Below are 21204 nucleotides of genomic sequence, written 5' to 3' on the forward strand. Positions count from 1 at the left end.
AGTATCGGCTCTGGGGGCCTCCTCCCGAACCAGCAGCAATGGCAACAGCAGGTGGGAAGAGAAAAGGGAAAACAGGGACATTGAGGGGAGACCAGAGGGGGCTGGGTAAGTGCAAAGACTCTGGTGGGGACCGCAGGGAGAACCTCCACAGGGTGGCGGGCATGGGAATGCAGAAATGGAGAAAAAGAGAATCCTCATGTCCTTCCTCTCCTTATGGTTAAACCTTACGTCTCTGGCCAAAAAGAAATTACTATTCTAAGATAGAGCAAAGATACAGCATAAAAACCAGGAGAAACAAAGTTGAGCCCATACTGCTGCTGTATAGAAAGCTTCATTAGCCACATTGTATAGTAATAATCAGACAAAAAAAGAAAGTCAGTAGGAGTGGTGCAAAGGGATCGACTGCCACGAGAGGAAGTACTGCATTTGCCATCTCTTGATGTCTTCAAGTCCAGTTGAATGACCTTCTGAAGCTGCCTTTGTCAAACATGTTACTGAATTCAGCAGTAACATGGCGAAATTTTCTTGACTGCAGGTACAGAAGGTCAGACTGCATGATCCCTTCCTGCTCACTCTGTGAATCTATAGAAAGAAAACGCAAGGAAGGACTAAGAGAACATGCCATTATCTGTGTTCTTCAATAGTGACTTAACGTCAGCACTTATCTGCAGGGGCTCCAGCTGCATTCACTGGTTAGGTGTACCTGTGCTGAGCAGGAGCCACCCAGCAGAACTCTTGAGCGATGAAGCCGGCCGCTCTTCAGCACTGAACCGTGCGGGCTGCGTCAGCTGCGTGCGTGGGCCCGTCCCTGTGCCACACGGGCTGTCAGCAGTCTTGTAACCTGCATGACAATGGCCTTTGCGCTTGGTGTGGTAAGTGAAGGTGGATCTCAGAAGGGATCCTTGCAACAAGGGTGAAAGGGTGACCACACGGAGCAGGCGTGGGTGTTTTGTCCAAGGAGGCTCCGTGTCCAAGTGCAGGGCGCACGTGGGCTGTTTCTAGTGGTTCTACCTCACCTGACACTCAGTTTTGCTTCAGCGAGTAGCAGGCTCCTGAGCTCTTCCCATAGAGTTACGCGGGGCTGGTACTTTAGGGTAGACGTGCCTAAAAGAGGACAGGGGTGCAGTGAGGCTGATCTTAACTCATCATTTCTTGTTTTCCAGATGTTTAGAAGCTGTCCCCGATCTTGAAGGTATGAGACACAGCTAGGTGGTCTTAACCCTGCTAAAGTTCTGCAGCATTTGCACTTTCTTAGAAGATTTCACTTGCAGCCCCAGCTGCTGTAGCTCTATTCCCTCCTCAGGAGTGAGGGCTTGCGGCTGTACTAGACAAAACCAGATATAGATGGAGAGATGGTTCTATGGAAACATTTGCTCAGTGCCCAGGAGCAGCCCAAAAGGCAAACTGACTGTTAAGAATTATTAGGAAAATAATGGAGAGCAGATCACAGCTATGCCACTGAATAGATCCGTAGTGGAAACTGCATTGTGATTACCATATGCAGCTCTGGTCTGCCTCTCTCCAGAAAAATAAGAGTTGGAAGGGTTTCAGAGAAGAGCAACAAGGGTAATCAAATACAAAGAATATTTTCCATATGAGGAAAAAGTAGATAGTCTCTTTAGCCTGGAAAAGAAATGACTGAAGAGGATTATAAAATCAAGTTTGGCATATAGAGTTTGTCTGCAGTATAATTTCCCATTGTCCCTTCAATATAAGAACCAGCAGCACCCCATAAATTAGCAGGTAACAACTACAAAACAACAGTTCTTTTTTTTTTTTTTTTAATGTCATATGTTGTGTCAGGCTGCCTTGTACAGAATATGGTGGGCTTACAAAGTTTATATGCATTCAAAAAGAAATTAAACATTTTAATGGGAGAAAAAATTCCACTTACATTGATTAAAAGCAAGACCCCACTTTTGCTTTTGAAGCCTCTGAGCTGCAGATCGCTGGAGGCCGGCAGAGTACTCTGGGCAGCACCGCGGTATCTTTACCCTCTTCTTACACTGACCAAGACAGCAGTCCTTGGCTACTGTCAGAGATGAGACAACAGCAGAGATGAGACAGTGAACTAGACAGCTTTCAGCTGATCACAGTCAGTTTTCTCTCCTTCACTGCTCCAGGCTCCTTTGCAAGGACTGATGCTGATACATCCTGCCCTGTCTCAGTATCAGCCTGTTGTCCCTTTTTAAGGAGCTGTATCCAAAAAACCTAGCTTAAAAATTTGCAGTGGTGGGCTAGTAACCCCACCTCTGCCCTGCCATGTCAGAATACAGGTGAGCCTTCATAGACTAGCCCACTTTTAAACAACACTTACTCTTAGCAGCAGCAGAGCTGGCGGTAATCACAGCAGAAGCCTCTATGTCCCAGTCCCTTTCTATGATGAGCCACCAGGGTGTCTAGCAAACAGTTTTCTGTCATGTCAGCTGGCCAACTTCAGTGCAAAAACCTGCACTCGGCTCTCACGAGGAGCCCTGAAGCTGGGTCGATGGTGCTTGTACTCGTGCGCGTCAGGGAGCACCTCCGCCCTTGGCGCAAGTGGCAGTGCGGGCCCAAGGAACCGGCACCCAAGTGTGGCTTGCAGAGCGCTAAGGCTCCCTGGGGCATTAGGGCTGCCCAGCGACCTCCTAAGGAGACTCAGCCGTGCCAGGGGAGTCTCAGGGAAGCAAGGCACTGTGGCCTCGGCTGGGAAATCGGGTGCTCCCACATCTGTGATACACAGGCTCCTGCTCAGCCCGATGGGTCGGGACCATGGGGTCCTGTCTGAGGCAGCCTCACATTGTGCTGCATGCCTCCAGAGGGCATAAAGCAGGAGAGACAATGCTGGTCTGCTGCTGCTCCCTGAAGGGAATGCGGGGGTCCCAGAGGCACCTTGGTTTGGCACAGGCAATGGAGCTGTGAGGTACGCACTCACCTGCACGGACTGAGGGGTGTCTCAGCCAGCGTGCTTCTGAGTTCTGTCCCCTGGAGCGGGTCAGAGAGCAAGATGTGATGCTTAAGCAATAGTGAGGAAGGATGGAATGTAAAGACACACTAGCAGAGAAACTGCGGTAGCTCCCAGGGCTGTTCGCCGCAACAGCTCTGTTTACACATGCACTGTTATCAGTTAAAGCGGATAGCATACGGGCAGTTTTCTAGGAAGTGTTTTACCATTAATGTTTAGTGAGTTTGGGTTTTTTTCAGAGTACATAAACCAGTTTACAGCCATTGCTAATTGTACCAATTTTTGCTGCCACAAAATTACAAGTGCTTGCCATGGTACCCGTGGGAGAGGCACCCACCCAAGTACTGCCTGCTGATATTGCACTAATCACAGCCCAGGATCCCCCAGCCCTGCAGAGGTTGCTCTGGCAGTCAGAGCAGCTCTTCCTCCATCTGGAGGAGCATTGCTGGCTCTCCGCTCTCACTCTCAGCCCTTCCTCCACTCTCCTATAGCTCTCCACACCAGCAATGTCTCTTACCTTCTCAGGGCTACGTGGTCAGATGAGGGAGTAGGGCAGAGCCTGTGCAATTGTCCCAGCCAGTGTGAGTCGTACTACACAGTTCCCACCGTGGAAATAGAGGAGCCCAGCGTGGGGCTTAGAAAGAGGAAACATGGGACCTGTCCTGAAGAGCACTCAGCCGTATCCCACGCAGCATGTGAGGCTAGCAGTGAGGAGATGGAGCGCTGGAAGGCATGGTCTGAGCTGCATGGCCACACCTGATGCGGGCCCCTTGCACACACCTGGACTGCACAGCTGGGAGTTCCAAGATAACGGTGGAGCTTTGCCATCAGCAGGATGAGGGTTGGCTCAGCCATGACTTCAGCTGTCTCTATTGCCATGCTCGTTGCTCTGAGTCTGCCCTCCAGCCCCACTGAGCTCGGGAAGTTCTCCGTTACGTTCCAGCCAACTCGAAGAAGAGATACGCAGTATGGGCAAAAGGAGACCCTCGCAGCCACTCCGGCTCCTGGGCCAGTGGCTCCCATAGATTGTTATGCCACGTCCTGCTCCAACAGCATTTGCTGCTTTGAGCTTTAATCTGATTCTAGCACTAGCGACTACTTTGTGGTTTTCCAGCGGGCTGTGGGTTTGCCAGATTTGTGCAAGCATGCTGCTCCTCTTTTGGTCAGCTGGAGTGCTGGTTTTGGCCACAGCAACCAGCGTTTGTCAGGAGCTGGTATCAGAACCTACAATAAGCTGCGGAGAGCGAGATGGATCACAGTGGCTTCCTGGTGGGTGCAAATCTGCACTGTTATTTCTGTTGCACGCAGTACTGGGCTCTGTGTCACATTTCTCATCTTCATGTGGAATTTGTCTGGGCAGCTGCCGTTCCCGGAAGACAACTTCAAATGAATGACTGTTTTTCATATTACACAACATGATTCCAGATACCCCAGTGCAGATGCACTAGCCAGATTCCAAGAATCAATCACCAAATTGCACCATCTCCTTCTGGAGCAAGCTACCAGTGGAGAAACTGAAAACAGCTTTTTTCTTTTTTTCTTTTTAGCTATACTGAAACTTCACAGTCGATTTTAAGCCTCTTAGACAGTATAATACTGAATGCAAGTTCCTGCTGAGGGCTATTGACTTCACTATGTGCCAAGCCGCAGGGAACACCCCGTGCCATGCCTGCATGTGACAGAGTGCTTCCCTGCACCAGCAGTGTGACTCAGATCAGAGACCAGCTTCCTGGGATTTCCCATCAGCATCCTTTAAGATTGCCATCCGCAGAAGGGATCTGTGCAGCCACAAGGTGAAATGCACCAGGAAACAGCATCATCTTCAAAACACACAAAGGGATTAGCACAGTCTGAAAACAGCAACGTGCTGCCCTCTGTTCAGGGGTGGAGATGGGCTGCCTGCTGGGGCCTTGGGGATGGAGAAGGCCAGCCTTCAGATGTAGCTTTCCCAGGTCAGGTGTGCTTGTAAGTGCACACAGTGACAAAGTAATTTTGCACATTCTTGCAGCGTGAATCCTAACCTGACTTCTCGCAGAGCTTCTGCTGTCATGCTGTCACGGTGCTAGAGAATGTCTGCATGGTGGAATGCAAGGACATATCTTAAATATTTGTAATTAATTAAGAGCAGTGGTGTTTTGGTGCTGTAGGACCCCACCAAGGCCACTGATTATTCACAGCCCCTGTATGTTAGAGCAGCAGGCAGCATTCAGTGCTGCAACCATGCTTTGGCAGCACTGGTAACTGATGTCCTGTGCATGCAGTGTCAGAGTAAGATGCAAAATGGCTGGTTATGAGGTCCATATTGTCCCCAACCTGCCCTGAGCTTTTGTCCCTTCTTGCACCTACCTTCTTCCACAACTGCTGCAGTATGTCAGAGTCCCATAAAAGCTCCTAATATATGGAACTCATGGGACACATTGTAGGTCTTCTTAAAGCATCCAGATGGGTTCCCCATTAGCCAAGCCCTTTCCTACAGCTCTCCCAACTACTAACACAAGGACTACAAGTCAGAGAATCCAAGATGATTTTTCCTTGGTACCAGGTAGAAGAGTTGCTCAGTGGGCAATATTGGACAGGCCACCAGAGCAGCTCCTGGAGGTGACCCACTCGGTGCTGTTCCTGTTGTCAGTTCAAGCAGTGCCTCTGCTTTGTCACACACTTCCAGTTCTGCTGCACACAGCTCTCTGAAGTGGTCTAGCACTCACAAATCCTCCGTCTTTTTATCATGCAGTGATTCCCCATCACCATTATTTTTATATAAATTCCACTTCAAAAAAGAAGAGGCCAATACTGAGCTGCAATGGATGCTCAGCTAGTATTTCCCTTTCCTTTCTCTATCAGATCATCCTGTTTAGTGGCAGAGCATGGTAATCAGCCAAATACCATGTTAGAAGCATGGTTTTAACAAGGGTAGCTCTGCCCAGCCCACTTCCACATGCTAAACAAGAACATAGTGAGCGAAAGGGGCCCCAGCTCTAGTTTGGAAATGCTCCCCTATTTCTGGAGTTTGTTAACACAATATCAAAATTAGGACTACAACATTTTCCATTCCTTTCTTTCATTCTGAATTAAAGACCATCTACTGAAGACTCTCACTTCAAAAAACCAGCCAGGCACTTTCTAATATCAAGCAAAATGCCTGAAGAATAAATTGCTCCTATCAGAAATAAAGCATTTTAGTTCTGCCACAAGCAGAGAGATCTGTGTTTATAAGTCTCTCCAAAGGCAACTCCATCCTTCCTGCTTTCGTCTCATTTTCTTTTGATGCACAAAGCCTGCATACTGCAGTGCTGTGATTGGATTCAGCTTTGGAGCAGTGTAATTGTAAATATTCATTGGAATCCAAGCTAGTTTTCCCAAGTCTCTCTTAAAGGCGCTGCAGCTATACAAACAGCTGTGTCTCTGCATTAGCCTCACAGCCTGCAGGCTGCCTATTTCTCCACAGCCCCAAAGACTGCTCCTTCAGAGGCTGCATCGAGAGAAATCAGCCTTGCAGACCATTTTAGTCAATGCTCTATTATTTTCTTTATTCCCTCTTTAACGTCTGTGTTGTAGAACTGGCTCTCAGACCCAGATACCCTGTGGGGTTCCTCACCAGCGTCTACACAAATAACAAAGTTCACCTTCACTCACAGTTCCCACTGGCTGTCATGGCTCTGTGAGCTTCCAGCCCTGCCTATCTACTGTCGGTGCTGTGTGAGCTGCTCTGTGTCCTGGTATACGGTGTATGGTATACGCCTGTGCACGTTCCGCCCTCACACTGAGGACCTGTAACGCAAGTGGGTGCTGCTTAGTACTAACACAGTTGCTACTCAGCAGAGGGCCGTGAGGCTCTGTGGGTAGGCAACATACGTCTTGCTAGGAACTGCATCCCCGTTGGTTACTGAGAAGAAAGCAGATGGCTCAACCACTGATACCCAGGCACTTCTGCCTCTCCAGCTGCCAGAGTCCATGATGCACTCAAACAGCAGAAGGTAGGCAAAGGGCAGTAGATGCCTATAGCCACCAAGGAGCAGAGGTGAGACCTTTCCACCAGTTAGACCCTGACCTCCTCGTTGCCTGGGCCAGCCTCTGCACAGCAAGACTACATGGCATCAAGATGACCTTACTCTCCAGGTGGTCTCTGACTGATAGCCATGTCCTGCACAGTTCATTTGCAAAGCAGCACGTGTAAGAAACTGCACATAGCTATTCTACTGAGAATGGAAATTGAATCCAAATGTTCTGATAGCAAATCTATGTTCCCATCTCTGCCTCATGTACTCTTATGTTTACCACCAAGAGTGGAACTGCAGCGCTCAGGCCAAAGCCTGAGGCGCAGCAGCACATGTCATACAGATGGTGGTATCAGAGCCTTCATCATCCACTGACATCCTCCAGGCTCTGCTTGCTCTTTTCAGCATATGTTAAAGCACATGTTCTGGCTACTGGGTAACCTGTGACCAGATAAGTAGGTAGTAAAAGGGGCAAAATCCAGCTTGCTTTCCACATGCCAGTTCCTGGGTGCAGCTCAGTGAACAAGGCACCTACCAGTTCCAGCTGAAGCAGTGCAGATAGCTGGATGTATTGCTAAAGGGAGCAGCTCAGAGGCCCTCAGCTGTACCATTCTATCCCTCGCTGCAGCACTGTTGCTGGATCCTTGTCTGCTTTGGTCAGGGCCCTAGCACCAGTGCTCAGCCAGCTGCACCGAGGCCTGTGCTCACCTATGGAGCACATCTTTACCCAGGAGCATCCTGGACAGCAGGCTTCTCTGGAACACATGAGGGAGCACCAAGTCACCAGCCCAGTATGTGCAGGTGGGCACTAAGGCTCCAGTAGGAGAGATTAGGCAGCTCCACTTACTTGTCGCTCCAGAGGGTTGGAAAGGGAGAGTTTCTGCATATGAAGACCTCCAGCCCACAGCACGCAGAACAAAGAACCCTGTTCCCTGAGAAGAGAGCTGAAGACACTAATGAGGAAGACGTGCAAGGATGAATTTACATGGGAAGACACTAGTGTGTACTCCCCAGCAAGTCTATCCTGTGAACAAGCCTGCAGGAGCATAACAGTGAGGTAGAAGAATGCTCCCACAAACCAACGCTGCTACCCAGCATGGGAGCATGGCCAGCACCACTGGAGATATGATGCCACCTGAGGCACAAAGCTGGGACTAAGTCTTGTGAAGATCAGGTGAACCACAGTAGGATGCAAGCACACACTGAAGACTCAAGTGCAGTCACTTTGCTAGAAAGGGGAATCAGCCTGGGAAATGATAGGTTGATATCACATGTACACTGAAGAAGACTATGGTGGGGCTCTGAAGAAGGCAGAGCTGGGTTTCAAGATATGAGCAAGGCTTGATTTAGGAAATGAGCAGGGCTCACGAGGTTGATAGCACATCTTCCACTTCTAAGAGAGGGGAACCTACAAGTGCCCTGTCTTTTTTTCATCTGTCCATAAAGATCTCCCGTGATACAGAATCCTCAGGCCCCTGGCAGTCTGTTCAAGTGCTTTGTTCTCCTCCCCATGAGTATCTGTTGATGCAGGCTATGCCCATTAGTTCTTGTGTGTGCCTTCATGGACATGAAGAACAGATGGCTTTGTTCCTCTTTCCAGGAGTTTTTACATGCAGCTGGTGGTGTGATTTTCCTCAGTCACATAGGAGGAAGAAAAACCCAACAGAACACCCAGATCAGAAACAACATAAGAAAACCTGTCTGGTGGAACTCACTGCCACACAGAGACAGCAGCTATGAGTGCCCTGTGAGAACAGGTAAAGTAATGAGGTCTTTATAAAGATAACAGCTCCCAGAGTCAAAACAGCTTTGTGGAGAGAAATGTCCTGCTCCAGTAGATCTAGATCACCTTGTGGTAGCCACCAAATTGTCCTCTTTATTTACTTTCCCACCATGGAGGCAGGCAGCTCAAGACTAGCTGCCTTCAGGTGTGGTGAAGGAGATTGCCCTGGAGAAAGTCCACCCTCCAGCTGAAGGGAACAAACATGGAAGACCACATAGTCATGAACAGGGGCTGGATGGTGAGACGTGCCCGGTGGCCGAGTGGCGGAAGGAGCCAGTCCCTGAGGCCACTGTGGAAATCTACCCTCTCCTCTGCCAGATACAATACTTTGCCTTTTTCCTACCTGCAGTGTAACGCCATGACTCCTTGGCGGCTGTCAGGGGAGGGAACATGCCAGTGGACTCTCCAGCCTTTGCAAGTCTCGAGGACCTGACACCCAGCCTGGAGCACCAGCAGGGTCCCTGGCATGAGAACACACCAGTCCTTTTGCTGCAGAGAAGCCTTCCTGGCATGGGCTGGAAGCAGGGTCCTTCCCTTCCAGCTCCGTTTTCCAAAGCAGTAAGAGGGGTGTTCTTCAGAGCTCCTGCTATGATGATTTATCCAGGTCACGGTGAGGACAGCTGGCTAACTGAGGTTAACAGCTTTCTCAGTTTCATTTCAAAAAGACATTAGCATGGGGGCTGTATTAAACAACGATATGCCAAATCCTGATTCATTCACCAGGAGAGCTCATGATCAGGTGGGGGACTCAGCTGACAGGCAGGGCTGTGCTGCTAGCCTTTCCTTAAAGGGCAGGACCATAACTCATGCTCCCCGTGCTAAATTACACCTGACACTCCTTGCAGAGGGCTTCTGGTATGTGCAGCCTGCTACAGGCATCCTGGGCCCCCAAACCAGGAGATTTATCAGCAACCGTGTCTGACTTAAAGAAAATAAAAAACAACAACAAAAAAAGATTGGGGCCCTTCTGTCAGGAAGAAGGATGATGGAAAGGAAACATGACAGAGGTCTATAAAATCAGAAGTGTCACAGGGAAGGTGACTAAGGAATGACTGTTCATGGTCTCTTCCAATAAAACAACAGAAATTTTCAGGGGAGTGGTTCGAAATAAACAAAAGGAGATGAATCTGCATCCCACACGCGGCTATGCAGTGGAACTTGCTGCTACAAGACATCGCAGAAGCTGGATAATATTTGAGTTACAAAAATCGTTTGACAAGTTATGGATGAAAATGCCTCAAGGGCTGTCAAACACAAAGACTCTGGCTGGGGGTCAGGAAGCCCCTTCATCCACAGAAGGTGGGCGAGCATCTTGGGGCAATGCCACAAACTTCCACTGTTTTTCCCAGGGGAAAAGAGCTCTCTCCTGGGCACAGGCATAAGCTGCTGCCAGACACAGAGCTAGGTGGGACACCGTTCTGACCCAGAATAGTGTTACCTTTTTATGTAACAGGGCTTGATGTTCAGTACCTTAATTGGGAGTTTTGTAAGAGAAAGTTTAGAGCTAGGCTGTTTTATCTGCCATTTTTGCACCAAAACCAAGCACCTAGGCTCAGCTGAACTCAGTATTAATGGATGGATGGATGAGAAGGGAGTAAGACAGTAACTACAAGAAGAAACAGAAGTGTGATTCCCGCCCTGCCATGCTGTCTTTGCACAAATCAATACACGGTCACCCATATACATACGCAGAACAGAACGCAGGCACGCACTGACACACTCGCAGAGTCATCTGTCCTCCACCATTCATGCACACAGACAAAGGCATGCAAACTTCCCGCACCCAGCCTTCACTAGTGGGCAACTGGAAAACAGGCTCACACCATGCAGTGCAGCCCACACACTGTGCTGTCTTCACACACGTACACACACAGAGAACAATGGATGACTTGGCGGTAAATGGAGCAGTATCTTCTTATTTTCCTTCAAACGCAATGAACAGAAGCATTGCACCATGCTCATATATGATACAATATATATAGTGTTCATATATGTTCATATTCATATGAATATATTCATCATCACCAAATTAAGTGAAACAAAACGTTTCCACTTTGAATAATACAGGGGCAGACCCTGCCCTGATTTTAAAGTGCTGCCCTCTGAGCTGCTGCTCAGACAAACCAGCTGTGCTGAGCTCACTCCTGCTACCCCGCATGCTGGCACCTCATACTCCAATATCAAGAGTACCTGGTTTAGTCTCCCAGAACACTGAAAATTTTTAACTATCAGGTTGTTGAAATAGACATAAATTTTCTGGCTTATGGGGTGCTGAAAGAGAACAGAAGTGGGTACCATGGAGGACAACGCAGGTGAATCAAGTAATCCTGCAGTGTGCAGCAGCAGCAGCTGCACAGATTTTCAGGATTGGCTCTTTTCACCTCTGTTTGCGGTATGGATCTGAATGACAGCATATGGTCAAAATCCACTCATGACTACAGGTGCCTGAGTGGACGTCAGGCAGATAGCCCTGTGGCTGAGGAGCCAGGTTCACATGCAGAAGGAATATGCTGTCTGAGCAAATGCTCTGACTCCTGGCAGCTTCTGAAATACAGGGATCGAGGAGAGGAGCTGTAGCAGGGCAGGAGCAAACAGAGCCAGCACAGAGGACTGGCCCAAGTGCTGCCCAACAGGCCCCCTGTCAGGCCCGCAGGGTGATGAGGGTACTCCCACCCTAATTGTCTGCATGTTCTGGAGCAAACTGATGATTTCATCCACAGCAGCATAGCTGAACAGATCCGAACAAGCCTTGTCTCCTGGCTCACTACACGTCACTGTTCCCACCAGCTAGGACAGCGCTGTCCTGGGAGGCATCGTCTCTGCTGGCCACACTGTTCCCTCTCTCCGAGGAGGTCAGCAGCAGGAGCAACATCCAGGACATCTGTGCATTACAGCAGTCACACCCTCAAATCAAGAGCAATCCCCGCACCTATTTACAGTCAGCAGAGCTGTAGCTGTCTCCCCGGTACCCTGGACTTTCCCCTCCTCACTGGGAGTTGACAGACTCTGCTTTTGCATCTTTAGCCCTTCATTATGCTTCTATGTAAACGAGAACAGTAGATTACCACTATTGTTGTCAATGCATTAAATAAAGTTCCCTTTTGAGCGTGGGCTGCCAAGCCAGAGTGGACTGGTATCTTCTCCTACCTGTTTACGAGCTTCCTCCTGCAGCTGGTGACTGGCCTCCAGGTCCCGGCTGAGCTGCTGGATCCGGCTGCATTTCTGCTCCAGTTCTGCCTGCCTCTCCCTCTGCTTGGTCTGCAGTTGATAGATCCTCTGCTCTTGAGCATCCAGCTATTGACCCGCCCAGGGAAAGAAAGAAAAAATGGAAAAAAAAAAATCAATTAATACTAAACGGCTTAACAAAACCCCGAACAGCACAGGCCTGATGCTGCTGGGGGTGGGGATTGTCAGGAGGAGACACCCCCCGCACACATTAGCTGCAAAAACCTGATGTTCTGGGGACAGGAAGCCAATATGGTAGGTGTGATCTGACACGCACGCCCGCGGCAGCAGTGATATGTCCAACTCGGGGAAGGCAGAGACTCTGCCTCACCGGGGTACCTGCCTCCTCTGCTCATGGAGGGGGTGTCAGACAGTCTGGCTGAGGGAAGCAAATTGCAACTGAGAAAACCCAAAGTTATTCTTACTCATAACTAAACAACCAGCTCCTGATCTGGCTGCGTGTCGGGGGCTCTGTGCTCCGCTACCCTGCACTAAGGACCCCTTCAGGCTGTTCCCCAGTGCCCGCCATCCACAGAGTGAAGGGGAAGGGGAGCTCTGGTACCCTGCAGCTTGGTCATCCACCCCTCTTGTCCTGCCTGAACAAGAGTGGCCTTTGAGGGCTCGGCATTTTCACTTCTTGGCGTACCAGCTGTAAATAGTTTACACAGGGAGGGAGCAAGAAAGGATCATGAATGTCAACCAAGGAGCAATTAGCATGACAAGACTAAAGTATCGATCTGCTAGAGCTAACAGTGCTGCTGCAGCAGCCTGGCGGTGGAGCGGCTCCCCAGCCACTGACCCCAGTGCCTTTGCAATGGACATCTCAGGGATGCTGCTCGCCTTCTTCCGACAGGTGAGAGCAGCCTTGGCCAGTGGGTGCAAACGCATGGGGCTGGGGCAAAGGCTCTGCGTGGCTCCTGCCCCACTCACGACATGGAGGAAAGAGAAAACACTGGCCACATAGCCCCAGAATTGATTTGCTTGGTGTTTTAAATTCAGCATTAAGAAATCCTTTGTCCTGCTGGCCAGAGGCTGTGCAATGCCTTGATGTAACCAAGGGTCCTACGTGCAGCAAAGTGATCACTGCCCGTGAGAAGAGCATGCTGCTTTAACTGCTCGGGAGTGACTGGAAGCAGCCTTGTTTTGTGGGGAAAGGGGCTCTCCAGAGCTTCTGGATGACACTAACAGGGTAACTCACAGGGGACAGACACTGCAGATATCTCAAGACTAGATGAGAGCAGTACCTGTGCCTCTGCACTGAGGTGCAGGGACATGGCAGAACATACAAAGAACAGATTTCTAGCAGAGATCTAGTGTATTATTCTCCCCTATCAGTAGGTCCCGTATAGGTTGTGTGTCTCCTCCTAGAAACAGGAGAAGCGGAGGTCCCAAGAGCCCACAGGCACCGAGCTTCCCAGGTCTCCATGCCCACGCTTCTTGCCTGGACCTGGTGCCCTGTCCTGTCCCACAACTCACCCCTGCAAGAGCAAGCAGCCCTGCTGCGGGGCACAGACGCGGCTCACTGGTCTTGAAGGATAGAATGGGCCAAACGCTGGGAGAGAAGGAGTGTCCCAAGCCCTCGTGGCCGGCGCAGCTGGTGCTGCAGGGCCCATGACACTGCACCGAGCAGGCACGGCCTCAGCTCTCCCACGACCACGGTGTCACCCACGCACGCGGGACCTGCCTGGCCACCACCGGTGCTGCTCCTGCCCGCAGCTTGTCTGCCCTCGGGCAGCGCTTCGTTCTGTGTGTGTGTGGCTCTCCCAAGAGCAACACCTCCCTTCTGGGCACGTGTCCGTCTGTCCTGCTGGCCGTGCCTCTGTCCCCAGCCCACTCCAGGCCCACCTGCCTGCCCGAGCCCCACAGAGCTGCGGAGCATGGCTGAGCCCTGTCAGCAGCACCATGGACATCCTGCAACATACACAGCAACTGAGGGGCCTAATTAATGTTCACTAACTGTCTTACTAAATCTAGAGAGAATTTTGATATTAATTAAATGCTAACTGATTAGTAAAACATATTTACTGAAGCCTGTCACCCAGCTGTCAACATTCAATAAATACATTAATAATCAATTTGCATGTAATTAACGTAAAATGACGTTAATGTCTACATTAAAGATGTATCGGAGACATTGTCATTAGCTCAGTAGCCTGCATTCCTCCAAGCCATATTCTGTACACACAAAACTCATTCACACACGCAGTGAAAAAGGTTATAGGTGCCCAGCAAAACGCCCACCGAAAGAAAAAAAGAAAACGATTAAATTCTGAGTGGATCTGAGTGTGTGTGCATGTGCTCACGTGCCTGTACACTGCAACAGTGGAGCCCATCTTTGTGCTGCATGCAGGAGCCAGCAGTGAACACTGCATGCTCTGAAGAGCAAAGGACATGCGCCGGTGTCAGGCAGAGGACCGCCAGACTCTAGGGTCACTTTTACTCTGCTGGCAATGACAGCCGGCTTCCATTGCAGCGTGAGCACGGGCCGAATGGAGAACTAGAGACGCTCCGCAAATCCTTGGCTTTGCCTTGGTACGAACGTATCTGAGACTTCCCAGTCTAGGAAGATTCCCCAAGACTCTTGTGTGGTGGCTTCTCCTGCATTTGCCAGAGAACAGAACAAACACTAGGGCATGGAGGACTTTTCATGCACCACCTCATTCAGCCTGGTGCAGGCAAAACACTTTCTTCCCTCTCCCTCTCTGCTGCGTAAGGCTGCCAGCCCGTGGGTCTGACGGGCTCTACACAGCAGCCTGCGAGCCTCGAGCCGTAGCTCCTGGGCTGAGGTGCCATGTCCCTCTCGTAGCCCTAGGCACATTTCCACAGGAGTCCTCAGCTGCCTCTACCCGCTCGTAGAGGCTGGATGAACAGCCAGGGAGATTCCTGGCAGCTGGGAAAAATGGCAAAGCCAGATGTTGGCTGTGCCTGGAGTCTGGGACACAGATCAGCTGGCTGCCATGCAGAGAAGGTGAAGAACAAAGAGAGAACAAACTAGTAAAGCATCTAGGGTGCTTGTTCTCCAAGGAGCAGCAGCCTTGGCAGAGGGATGGGCATCCACCAGCAGGCATCAGGCTGGATAGCTTCCAAAGCCGTGGGGGTCACAAAGCTTTATCCACAGGGCTAATCTGAGATGGATGAGAGATGGAGAGGAACTGATGTCTCCTCAGCATGCAGGATAAACACACCCTTTCCCCAGCTGCAAGGGAGATGAGTGTGTTTTGGACGCAGAATAATTCTAGGATGTTCAGTGCAGTGAGGCTCCTTACCAGCTCCCCAGCAACAGAAATGCCTGTGACAATAGGGGATGTCATATGGCTTCATGAAGCAGCCTCTGCCTTTGGGTCCGAGTTAGCTGAGAGGATGTACCCTGCTCAAAGCAGCACTGCCCGTCTGGGCTTGCCTCCTTCCCCTGTGTGCCATTCAGAGACAAGCCCACCGTTCCTTCATCCCCACACAGACCCACGAAGCGATTTGCTTGCAGCAGGAAAGAAGGTGGCATGTTTAGGGTGAACATCCCCACCCCCACCCCTTCTCTTCTCATTTAAGTGGAATCAATTGTGCCATTTCTGCTTTGCTTTTCAAAAGCAATTACTTTCATGTCATTTCTACAGACATTCACAGAGAGCAAGAGAGTGAGGGCTTGATTATCCCCCCCTCCCATCCCCATCCTGTGGCTTCCGCAGTGGCGGTGAAGTATTAAATTAAATGAGGTGTCTATGGAGCGGCGATGGTTTCAGGTCAGAGGCGCTATGGAAAGCTGTATGCTGCACTGCTCCTGTATATGTAAATGGATATATTAAAACCACTGATGTCAACTTGCAGCACTCATCTCCTCTGCTCTTGGGTGATCAAAGCTGATTGCAGAGGCAATTACTGCAAAGGAAAAGAAAATCACGGCCTCCTGCTCATCCCTGAGCTACCAGAGTTTAATTGCTTAGCGTAGCTGAAGCTGCCTCTCCATTTCCCTGGTGTGCACACACACACATGTGGGAGCAGTGCACGCCATGAAACACAGACAGGAATGGATGTTTTTGGGGATGGGCTGTGAGGAGCACCCCAAGCAGGGGAAGACCGCAACATGAAGAATAATGATGCTTAAATATGAATTAAACCACTACAGCAGGCAGGGCTGTATCTTAGCAAGCCACTGGATCGATAACACAGGGAGAAAATCAGGGCAGCATAATACATGCCCATAAGACAGCCTCTCTCATTCTCTACTCTTTGGTCCCAGATTCACAGTAAGACTTCTTCAGTCTTTTACAGGCTGTAGCTAATCAGGCTCCCAAATCCTTGTGACGTAGATCAGAATCGTGACCCCTGTTTTACAGCTGAAATGACTTGAAAGAAAGGTATCGGCGCCTGCCCTGAGAAGTCCTGACTCCTCACCCTGTCCTTGCCTTTGTATTTCACATGCACTTCCGCGTGAGTACCAGCAAAGGCAGGGGACATTTTAATGTAAGCACAGCGCTCGACCAAGTCACAATCAGCACGGTTTCAGAAACCAGTCTGAGCTTCCAGCTGCACTGCTGGTGGTGCTGGCCAGACTTCACCTGTGGGGTACCGACTTCACATGCTGTTCTTTCAAACGGCTTCTCTCGGTGAAGCATGGAGAGCTGAGTCAAGCCAGGTGCCTCCACGTATGCCATCCTACCTGCCTTCCTATGCCCATTTCTCCCCGAGGCTGCATACCAGCATCTGTTCACACCCGGGGGCTATGCCGGCACGCAGTCCCGCCACATGGGCACGCTGTGCCGGGAGCGCGCTCTGGCCGATGCAGCACGCTGGCTGCGTGCGTGTGCTCTCTGCGTGCACATCTGCCCGTGGGCTGAAGCAGGGCTGTGCAAAACGTAAGGTGCTATAAGGGGGCAAGGAGGTCAGTAAGGAAGATTGGGTGGGGAGAGGGGGACAAACAAAAGACCTACCTTTCCATCTGAGGCAGGAACATATTTTTGGAAGAAATAGCTTCTGAGGAGCATCAGCCAGCCCCTTCCCCCCCTATCTAAGCCAGTGGCTGTGTGACCTGAGCTGTGTGAACCAGTCCTGCCCGAGCACCGGGTGCCTGCTCTGGGATTATGCACCAGCAGGCTTCTTGTTATTCTCCACTACTGCTAGAAATGCTGGTGCAGACCAGTTCCTGACATTGTACCGTTACCTAACGGGACTCAAGGCAGGCCTGGGTATTCCCCAGGTACAAACCCATGCACCCCACCAGCTGCCTTATGCCTGAGATGGACGAGATAAGGCTAGCAAAGGCTGGAGTCATGTAGCCCTTCTGGCAGCCCACAGATCGTGCACATGCGGGGGCGTTCTGGGCTGTGATCACATACAAGTCTTGCCCACGTGCTGTGTCCACACTAGGGAACAGGAGAGGGTTAGGACGTGTCAGTAAGCACATGTTAGTAAACACATGTTAGAACCCTGCCTTGTGCCTGAATAGGCGCTGCCAGCTGTGGCTGCTGCCGTGTGTTTGTAAAAGTGCTGTGCTGGCCTGGCCACACAGAGGTTTTCTGTACAGCTACATCGGGTTAAATGGCTGCAGCATCTGATGAAACAGTAAGGCGGCACCTTAAGAGAAGCCCTGCTCCCCCCTCAGCCATCACAACGCTTGCTGGAGGACGACAGGAGAGCCAGCGGCTTTGGGGAGCCTGCCAGGCTGCTTGGAGGGAACAAAGTGCTTGAGTAGGATGAAAAGCAACTGTCCTTCCTGTAGGAGGGGAAGAGACCTGGCTGTGGCGGAGCACAAGCTGAGGTGGAGGCTGGGCAGTCTGGAGGAGCTAGGCCAGCCCTCTCCCGCTGCAGAGCAGCCCCCCTCCCACAGCCCTTCCCTCCGCAGGCTGGGCTGGGGCAGGTGCCGCCATCGTGGCAGGGTGCTGGGCAGCCGGAGGCCTGCAGCGGGTGCAAGGGCTGCATCTCGGAGCAGGACCTGCAGGGTGCTGCCCCAGAGAAACCCGAGTGCGAGGCCTGGGCCCTGTGGGCGGAAGGTGCCCAGGAAGAGAGGCACCGAAGAGAGGTGCCGCTGGCAGAGACCCGCACCGCCGGCAAAGCAGGCAGCATCACGGTGTCACAAGGGGTGTCCTGGTGTCATGAGGAAAGGTCACAGTCAGCCTTGAGACACCCAATGCTCCTCTGTGACTTAATGAGCCACTAGAAGCACCACCATGGAAAGGATGGCACCACACTCACAAGGCAACAGAGATCCCAAGAATTAATTCTCTGCTGTAATCTAATTCTCTCAAATGACTGCCACTCTCCTTTCAAACTCGGCTGGGCTGAGTGGCTCTCTGTGAAAGCTGTCCTCACCTGATGCCTGGGGAATGAAAGACAGACCAGAGAAAAACAAACGCAATGCATGGCCAGAACAAAAACCAGCAGCAACTCCCTCTCAAAGGCTGATGAATGGAAACACCTAATGATGAGGACAGTTCTGCCATCCCATGACTGCATTTGGGAACCATGAGACAGGTCCCAAACAGCAAGTGTTTACAAAATTATAAGTGCTAAGTTTTTCCTCTGAATTTTTGACCCTTGAGGGTTTCACTTTCGCACTTCTCTCCTGAAGCACTGGAAAATGAAGTAGATTTTTTTTTAAACTGCAAACAAAGCCTGGGACTCTGTTCTTCCTGCTCGATTCTACAACTGGAGCTTCAAAAAAGCCCACAGAAAATCCTGAAACTCAGAAGTAAATCCTGTGACCTGCTCAGGCTGCGGGAGCACCGGGAACCTTCGGCCCAGGGTCCTCCCTGCCTGCCGGGCGGGCTCTGCCACACGTTCTCCTCCCTTCCTTGTGAATCTGTATTTTCAGCCCAAGGATGCAATCCTTTTTTTTTTTTTTTATGAGCTGCCTGTCTCTTTTTGTTTAACCAAGAGTGCTCAGAGCCCTTCCCCCACCTCCTTTTCCACTGCTGCTGCTGGTTTTATTCAATTCAACACTTGAGGGAACTGCAGATGAAATGTCTCTGAATCTAAATTGCCAGCGATAGATCTAACAGCCTTTTTCCCCCTCCCCAAACTCCCCTCAGACAGAACGCTCGAGCACATTGTCTCTGCCTCACTCGGCTTAGCTGCAAAATACCAGCACCAGGCCAGGAACCCAAGAGCAGGAGCACAAAGCTCACGGAGCCCTCTCCCGCGCCAGCATGCGGGCAGGAGCGCGGCGCCTGCCCCGGGAGGAAGGGCGCTGGCACTGCAGAGGCAGATGCCAATTGCTGCCTAAAAGGAGCCCGAGCCCCAGGGGCCCCTGCACAGGCACATTGCATTCTGCTCACGGGCACCTATGCGGGGCACCGCAGACAATCACAATACACATATTTTGCAGAGCAGAGGCACTTGCTACGCTCTCCTGGGTCTCCTGCACGCAAACAACTGATGCCCTAAGCTATGTGCAGGCTGCTGCAGCCAATGTCAGTGCTGCACACAGACATCCAAACTAAAATCAGGCCCACCGTGTCTGGAAGGGCAGCAGGCAGAACAGCCTCTCACAGAACACGTTTCCTTACAAGGCACCATGCAGAGCCTGGAGGGGCAAACCCTGATCATACGGCTGCAATCACAGCGAAGGGAGTGCCGTGGGAGCCGTGGGTGCCGAGCCAGCAGCTGAGGGGAGAGGATGTCATCCAGCCTGAGCAGGTAGTCACCCTGGCATCGGTCTGAGGAGACGGGAAACCTGCTTCTCTTTGGGTGGGAAATGGGGGAGAACACACTATTGGTCGGGCCTACGTGCCCAAGCACTCACGTGCTTAGTAGGGGCTGCGTGATGCCACGCAGGCAAATAGCATAGGAGAGGATAGGCAAAGGATAGGAAAGGCACACTCTTTGTTAGAGAGAAGTCTAGTGCAGTTCTTGCAAAAGGACTGCACATCTCTGCAGTAGGCAGAGCACATCTGCCCCAGCCAGCACCCCACTGCTGAGCTCCAAGGACAGCTGCCCAGCAGAGTCAGCTCTGTCCTTCAGCTCAGGGAACGCACCTGCAGTGTGGGGGGAGATGGGGTTTCATAGCCACCAGGAATGGATGTTTCTTCTCCAGTGCCTCAAGGCAGAGCTATGCCAGTGAGCCTGCGAGGTCAGGAAAGCTCCCCCCGCTGCTTCACCAAACTTGTGCTTTGGTGAGGGGTAGGAATGACACAGGGCACACCCAGAGCCTGACGCATGTGAGCATGTCCTGAGCACGGGGTACAGGAGAGAGGAGAGCTTTCCCTGCAAACTCCTGCAGCCTCTGGACACATCGCTGACAGCGGTAGCATCCGCAGTAGGGTTGGAGGGAAGAGATGCTACAGGATGGTGCCCTTGCTGCACTGCTGCTCGGCGCCCAGGCTTCGGCCACAGTCTCTGCAGTAATGAGCGTGGCACGTGGAGTGGTGGAAATAGCATCAAGTTCTTTGCTAAGGGAGATCTGTGTAACCCTCTGTTTCCATTTGAATGGCCTTTCATTTTGTCCAGTTCAATGTTTGGTGATTGTTCATCCTGTCTGGAGAAGCTCTGACTAAACCTAATTTTTGGTTAAGCTGTTTCTTTCCGTAGGGCAAACGCTTGACCCGGGAGCATAGAAAAGTGGTGAAAAGGAAAAAAGAAAACAAGGCAAAGAGGAAGAAGGGGTAAAGCTGGGAGACACAGAGGAATTAAAAGTTTGGAGGAGTCACTACATATGGGAAGAAACTTCTGCAGCACTCCTGCCAAACAGCTCCCTCCGCAGGGCTCGGACTCATAGCAAGACCCGTGGTTCCCCACTGTGCCTGCCCATGCTGCTGCTGCTCCTCTGGGCAAGCAGACCGAGTTTCCACTAAATCTGGGACTGATTTAGGACCGATGCCCCTAAATCTGCTCCTTGGCAGAGGGGGGAGAGCTGGATAGCAGTGCTTTCCATTTCTGTGCAAGGACACAGAGGCACTGAGGTCTTCCACGACTGTGTGTTACAGACGGAGGCTGTGGGGCTCACACCAGCAGCAAGTGCTCAGCAGAGATGCACATGGGACGTTTCATCATTTGAAACCATGCCAAGAGGACAGGTAGAGCAGAGAGAAGGCTGGAGAGAGCAGCAGTCCTTTGCCTTGCAGACAAGCACAGATCTAGGTACTACGCCAGCCAGGGTTTGGCATGCTCCCTTCTTCTTTTCATGACATCCACAGGGCTCTGCCTGGGGATACCCAACCCATTTCTCAAGACTTGAAGCTGGACTGGGTACAGAACTACAGTTACAATCGCACAAACACACAGATAAATGCCAACACCTTTGGTGCTGGGGAAATTAAAAGTTTTTT

The 21204-nt window shown here is 51.1% G+C and overlaps 1 long non-coding RNA gene across 8 annotated transcripts in view; it reads right to left on the bottom strand.

The window, feature by feature from the left end:
* Positions 1-315: 315 nt before the first annotated feature.
* LOC142060803 (uncharacterized) overlaps positions 316-21204 on the bottom strand; it is a 125270-nt gene continuing 104381 nt past the window's right edge. For all 8 annotated transcript variants that reach the window (XR_012661936.1, XR_012661935.1, XR_012661931.1 and 5 more), the window contains 4 exons: positions 11870-12016; positions 1895-2029; positions 704-1104; positions 316-582 (listed from right to left, as the gene is read on the bottom strand). This is a non-coding gene — a long non-coding RNA (uncharacterized LOC142060803). The remainder of the gene's footprint in view (positions 583-703; positions 1105-1894; positions 2030-11869; positions 12017-21204) is intronic.

The sequence above is a fragment of the Phalacrocorax aristotelis genome, chromosome 8 (genome assembly GCF_949628215.1).
Source record: "Phalacrocorax aristotelis chromosome 8, bGulAri2.1, whole genome shotgun sequence".
Taxonomy (NCBI): Eukaryota; Metazoa; Chordata; class Aves; order Suliformes; family Phalacrocoracidae; genus Phalacrocorax; species Phalacrocorax aristotelis.